The following is a 7221-nucleotide window of genomic DNA, read 5'->3' as shown; positions in this document are numbered from 1 at the left end:
AGCCTGGAAGAAAGATCAAACCTACCACACCCTTCACATAGCCCATTTCTGAAATTCTCTACGAAGGGATGGAGATGGGGGACAAACGTCTTCAGGTAATTTTCTTCAAAGACCTCCTTCCCACCCCCACACCCTCATCTCAAATCTGTTTATCTCGTGCTCATAAGAAGGACAACTATTCTCAATGGCACCTCATTTGGAGGAGACCAAGATCTCAATTGCCTAAATCTGTCCCTGGGGAGGTGGTGTTGAAGGCAGGACGTGCAAAAGACCCCCTCCCCTACAAAAAAAAGCACTTTATTCCTCGCACCTGAGGAGGGATTTGAAACGTAACCTATTCATGTTCCTGGAGATGTAACACCCCTCATTTTCCATGCTGGGTAAAGACAAAAACCCTTTACAACATGTTTCTGGAACTTGTCAGCAGCTGCCAGGAGGGGCATGTTAATTAAACGTCGGCAAAGATGGAAGCAAGAGGCCCCGGCTCTAATTGGACAGTTTGCTTCTCGGAATTGAAAAACATTGTGACAAAGGAGGAGGTGCGGGACGGCTCACAAAGGGGTGCCGCGGAGGGATCCAGCAGGCGGCAGGCGGGGACATGGCTTTGATTTCAGCTGATTCAGGCCCCCGGAGCTCTCCGGCTGGGGAAGGGCTGGGAAAGCCCCTTCCAGGGGGCTGAGGGGCCGGTCCCCACCCCTCAGCTCACTGCCCCGCTGCCCCCAGGCTGCAGGAGAAGGGCAGGCGTGACAGAGCCTGGGGATTTTTTTTTTTTTAAATCACCCACAGATAATTTCATCCATAGAGTAATTTACCGTTTTCAAAGCCCTTTCACACGCGCAGTTTCACTCGATCCTCTCTATAGCCCTGTGAAGTAGGCGGGGCCAGCATCCATAGTCTTATTATTAGTAGCAATAATAAGAATGCACATTTGTGTAGCCCCTTAAGTTTTAACTAAGGCTTTCCTCACAACAGTCTCTTTGAGGTCAGCAGGGCAAGGATTATTTATTCTCATTTTTCAGACAAGGAAACTGAGACCCAGGGAGGTGTGGTGGTGGCTGTTGTCTGTCCTCGTTTGAAGTTTGCAAAATGCTTTGCATTTGTTGTCTCACTTGATCCTATTAATAAGCCTGTGCAATCGGTGCTATTATTATCCCCGATTTTACAGATGAGAAAATTGAGCCTGCGAAAGATTAGATGACTTGTCCAGGGTCACACAGGAGGTCTTCTGATTCCAACTGCAGTCCTCTATCCCCTACACTAGTGGTGTTAAATTCAAATGGAAGTGGAGACCACTAATTAGTACAAAAGAATCCCTGTTGTTACATAACAATTTAGTTTTAAAATGTAATGTTATCTAGATTTTATTATATTTTTATTTGTCTTGTTAACTATTTCCCGATTCCATTTTAATCTGGTTCCCAGTGTACATGGAGTGATGGAAGAGGGGGGGAGAGGGGGACGTGAGGGGCTCATGAAGCTTCTGGTGATGTGTTTGACCTCTGCCTTTTTTGTTGTTCAGTCATTGTTTCGCTGGTGTCCAACTCGACCCCATTTAGGGTTTTCTTGGCAAAGATACTGGAGTAGTTTGCTTTGTCCTTCTCCAGTTCATTTTACAGATGAGGAAAATGAGGCAAAGAGGGTTAAGTGACTTGCCCAGGGTCACACAGCTAGTAAGTGTCTGAGGCCAGATTTGAACTCAGGAAGATGAGTCTTCTCTCCAAGTCCAGCATACTATCTGCTGTACCACCTAGCTGCCCCTAAACCTTATACCATCTATCTTTAAAGTGACTTATGCAATGTCACAAGCTAATAAATGAGAGTTAGGATTTAAACCAGGTCTGCTTGATCTAAGGTCTGGCACTACACCCAAACTGAAGAGGTTGAAGCTCAGAGAAATTATTTCAATCTGCCCAGGTCATATTGCTTAGTAAGGGGCAAAGACAGTCTTGGAGCCCAAATCGTTTGACTTCTACTTAGTCCGATGTTTACCACTTTACCACACTTCTTTTCAGAAACAAAGAAAGGAAGGGAAGGGAAAGCCCCTGAAAGCTATTCTCTTGGATAAACTTTGAGCCAGGCATCCCTCATCCTGAAAAGGCCTGTCTTTGGGAGATTTGGGGTGGGAAAGATGTTCAGAGGTTTCTAGAAAGGTCTAGAATAGCTGGCAAAGAAGACAATACTTTGTACTGATGAACAGATGGACTGTCTTTCCAACAATAACTCTAAGGGGCTCAGATTCAATCTGGCCCACTGGCATTAGCGTCACAAATACTCAGATTCCTTAAGAGTATAGCAAAATGGTGAGATTTCTTGAGTCTGGCCAATATGGTGAATATTTAGTAAACTTTGTTTTTCTTTCATTGAAAAAATAACTCTAAGGGTTTAAGGTTAATAGGCAAATTAGACATTTCCTTTCTTTCTGAATCTGCCCATTGCAAATAGAGTTGAGAGTTGGAAAGGACCTTAAAAATTATCATCTTGGTACAGTAGAAAGGATGCTGGTGGCCTTGAGATATTATTCATCTACTTAATGTTGAGAGGCAACAGAGATCAAGGTTCAAAGGGGCAAAAAGCTGGTCTCTAGCATAACCAGATCTCCTGGAGCCTAATAGGGACCAAGGGATGGAAGCAGTCTCTCAGAATTCTGAACTGCTTTCCTAAATTTTATGTAGTTGAAGAAATAGAGAATGGTCATGGGAAGACCTACAGGAACTATGGCAATAGTTGGATCAATATTGGGAGTGTTGTAATGAGGCACCATATTACAATCACAATATTCTCAAACACTTATCCCAGCTCTGGGAGATAGGATCGTGGAGTTAGCTGATTCAGGCCCAGGCCTGAATCCCACCTTCTGCACCCTGATTCTTTCCTTCTTCTTCTCCCTTTACTTCCTTTCTTCCTGATCTCTAATTCTCCATCAATCTACTCACTAATTCACCTCATTTATTGAATCCTAAGCTATGCTAGACATCGCTTCATCTTTTTTTTGTTCCTTTGTGATCCCTTGCCTGACTTTCTCATTCCTCTTTGCTTTCCTCCTCTATCACTGCATTCCCTTTTTGGGGTTAGTACTGTGTGGTGGGGGAAAGAAGAGGTGGAGGGGAGGGGGAACATGAGTTGAGAGGCTTGTTGGTGTCATTGTGAACCAGAAGGAAGTGTGGGAAAAGATGCCATTGTAGGCCTAAGGCCCAGGGGATTAAGAGGTACAAATTGGATGGGGAGGGCTGAAGCCATTGACCAAAGCTCCCTTGAGTCAAGTTCCCAAGGGGGGAGAGACTGAAACAGCCTGTGTTCAAGTGGTCTCCAGGGCCCTGCTGGCCCCATGGATAATCTCCTGGGAGCTACTGGCCCAAGGAGCAGAAAAAAATACTCATGTAAATATGGCCACCTCCTCAGGAGTGTGAGGTGGAGCTGACAGTGGGTCTGAGGAGGTGGTAAGAGAAAGAAAGTCTCTTAATCCCATGGTTAATAGGCAGGCAGGTGGCCTTAGATCACAGGCCTGATCCCCAAAGGGCAGCTCACTCTGCACTGTTAGGAGAGCTGGCATTACCTTTGTCAACCTGATTAGGAGAATTCCAGAAAAGACATTTGCTCTGAGCCAGATGATTTGGCAAAAATATAGATAGGTAGGTAGAGAGATAGATGATGATGATAATAATAGCTCATATTTGTACAGTTCCTGCTATGTGCTAAGCACTTAACAAATATTATTTCATTTGAACTTCACAACAACTCTGGGAGGCAAAGTGCTATCATCTCTAGTTTGCCAGTGAGGAAACTGACAAGACAGCAATTAAGTGACTTACCTAAGGTCACACATCTAGATGAGACTGGATCTGAACTCAGACCTTCTTGATGCCCAGCACTCCACCCACTGATAAATAACTAGAGCATTTATTAAGCACTTACTGTGTGCCAGGCGCTGTTCGAAGTGTCAGGAATACAAAGAAAGCAAAGACAGTATCTCTGCCCTCCCAGAATTCACATTCTGAAAAGGGAGAAAACCACAGTAGCAGGAAGCTGAAAACTCAAGCAGCGAGTGAAGTCTTCCTCCTCTGTGTGTGCCTGTCGTGTGGGTGTTTGGAGGGTGTCCTGCTGTTGGCGTGAGGATTGGACATATCTATTTTCAGGAAAATCGGGGGACCTCGTGTGCTGGAAGTTGGAAGAATTGTGTGTGTGTGTGTGTGTGTGTGTGTGTGTGTGTGTGTGTGTGTGAAGTCAGAGTCAGAAACTCTCTTGGTGACTGAGTCCATGTTCACCATGCAGTGAGACTTGAAAGAAGGGTGTTGGTAGGTAAGGGGACTCAGTTGGGTGCACCTGGACAGGAAGAGGGGTGTCACAAAGAGAGAATGAGAGACAGTGTGCCTCTTGTAAGTAGGAGGAGGGTGGGTGCTGAGAATACATGTGCTTGAACTGTTGTGTGTGTGTGTGTGTGTGTGTGCATGTGTGTGAACGGCCCTTCAGAGCCTTCTGAAGGAGTTCTGTAAATTGTAATCAGATTAAGGCAGCCAATCACTTAAGGCTCTTGAAAAGGGCACACGATTTCTAATCAGTCCTGAGCACTGAGGCTCACAAAGGCTCTAAGGAACGCAGCAGGAGCCAGGCCCTCTGGAGGGCGGGGGAGGGGACTGCCTTTCTTTTCTCTCTGTCTCTTGTAATTATGTCAATTTGCTAGCCAAATTGTTTGCTTGAGTGGACAGTGGGGGCTTGTGCCCCTATTCATGTGGTAATGTGGGAACAAGCCTGGCCTCCTGACTGGGACCCAGAGATGTCCCTGACCTTCTCAGTCAGGGTGGAAGCAGCCTCCAGGCCAGGAGGGAGATGTCCCCATGCTCTCTGCTTAGGCTTGAGGAGGGATGGACATAGGACTATGAGGCCTTTATCTCCTAGACTCTCCCAGCAGGGAAACTTTCAATGCTGATGCCCGATGGTCACATAGGCTTGACTCTTCCTTCAGGAATTCCAAAAACTTCAGGCTTTGGGACTCGATGCTTCCTTGACCACCTTCAAGACCATAAAATGTAGATTTAAAACCATATGCTACTCCAGCTTGGGACTATATGGCAAAACCACTGAACTGGGTGGAGAGGGGTAGGGGTGAGAGGAAAGGAAGGGGCAGTGGAAGAATAGCCTAGAGAACAGAGCTGAAGAGAGAAAGTAGGGCTTATGGGATAGGTAACTCTCTCCCTCAATCTATCTCTTCATATATATAATATACACATTCCTTATATGTATATATGTATCTATACACATATTTTACATACACACATAGCCATACATGACACAGGGCAAGCATGACAGTATCTAAGGATGGGAAATGAACCACCCCCTGGCACAGAAATATTTTTTTTTCTCCATAGAATATGACATTTCACAGGTGGCTGCCTTTTTCAATCTCACTGAATGTCCTTGAACAGATGTCCCATTCAAGGAGAAAACCAATGATCTTGTGGCCCTTGGCTTGTACTCTGAAGGCTTTTGTGAATGGAGGTTAGGTTTCCAGGGTTGTTGTCCCATCCATATTAAAATACTCATTGTGGTCTAATAGATTACAGAATCATAAACAGAGCTAGAAGGTCATCCAGTCTAACCCCCTCATTTTACAGATAAAGACACTGAGTCTCAGAGAGGTTAAGTGGCTTGTACAGGGTTGCATAGCTAGTAAGTGTCTGAGACAGGATTCAAACTCAGATCTCCCTGACCCTGAGTCCAGATCTTGATCCACTAGGACACCTAGCTTAAAGTCAGGAGGGAAAAATATTTCTGACACCAGCTGTATGACTCTGGGGCAGGGTGTCTGTATAATCTAGCACCTTTTGTTTGCTTTAGGAACTTTCCACATTCTGGCAATTTCTAATAAACTGAATGTGTTTTAATTTTGAGCCGACTATTAATTAATATTAAGCTATTATTATCACCTAGTGAGACTGGACTTTAAATATTCCCCCAGATGCCTAAAGATTCTTTCCCCGCAATTCTTCTAAACCTAGCAATGTATTTGGGAATTCTGAACTCAGTGAGACACAGACAAGTCTCTTCTGGGACTGGAAAAGAGGTAGGAACAGGCCAAGGATCAAGACTCTGGATAGATAAGTCAGACAATAGCCCAGAGTTCAATTCGTAGGGTGGGGACACAACAAAAAGTAGTATCCAATATTACTTTTTATAGATGCATATATTTTTTTTTTGCCTTTTTGGAGGGCAGTTGGGGTTAAGTAACTTGTCCAAGGTTACACGGCTGGTTTTTCTGTGTGGGTGTTAAGTGTCTGAGGCTGGAACTGAACTCCGGTCCTCCTGATTCTGGGGCCGGCACTTTACTCACTGTGCCACCTAGCTGCCCCAGATGCATGTATTTTTAATGTAATTAAACTTTGCTCTTCATAGCAGAAAGATAACCAATACAGATAGTCAAAGGTTGGGTGGTACAGTGATACAATGTACATTGTACAGTGGTACAATAGTTCTTAACCTCAGGTCTGTGAACGTGGTTTTTTTTTTGTCTTTTTAAAATGTTTTCAAAACTATCTTAATATGCTTAGTTTCCCTTGTGGTAATGTGTATTTAATTTTATTCATTTAAAAAGATTATTCTGAGAAGGTATCCATGGGCCTCATCAGACTGTCAAAAGAATTCATGACCCAAGAGTTAAGGTTAAGAATCCCTGTTCTGATTGTACCTTGAGCAAGTAACACAGGAGGCACAATTCCCAGCCCCTAGACTTCAAAAGTGCTGCATGGGGGATCTGGTTAAGATGAGCTCAGATGAGTTGTCTGAGTGTAGCAGACAAGTCTATTGTAATCATAGGCTCATAAGCTCATAGGATTTTGGAGCAGAAGTGTAGGTAGGTCTACAAATACAGTCTGAACCTTATAGAATCAGATAGATGTGAGCTGAGCAAGAGAAGATTTGAAGGTTGATCCATCTTGACCACTTCAGCCCCCTAAAGCCATCAGAGTCTCAGTTTTCTGCTCCCCCTACAAGCTACTTTAATATTCCTTTCTGATGGAGATATTAATTCAACACCTGGGCCCCTAAAGAGAGCCACTTGCTCTAAGATGTCTTCTGTTTTCCAACTCAGAAAACTCGAGCTAAGGAAACTAAAAACACTATCTTTTTTTCCTCCAAATTTAATTCAAATATATTTTCTGATTATTCAATATTTATTTTCTCTCCCTTGCCCTTCTCTGCTCCAACTGAGCAATGAAAAAAGAAAACCTT

The sequence above is a fragment of the Petaurus breviceps genome, unplaced genomic scaffold (assembly GCF_028583685.1).
Source record: "Petaurus breviceps papuanus isolate PSGF00001 unplaced genomic scaffold, PetGlider_PUasm1.0 37, whole genome shotgun sequence".
Classification (NCBI taxonomy): Eukaryota; Metazoa; Chordata; class Mammalia; order Diprotodontia; family Petauridae; genus Petaurus; species Petaurus breviceps.
The sequence above is the reverse complement of the archived record's forward strand: the minus strand, read 5'-3'. Positions refer to the sequence as shown.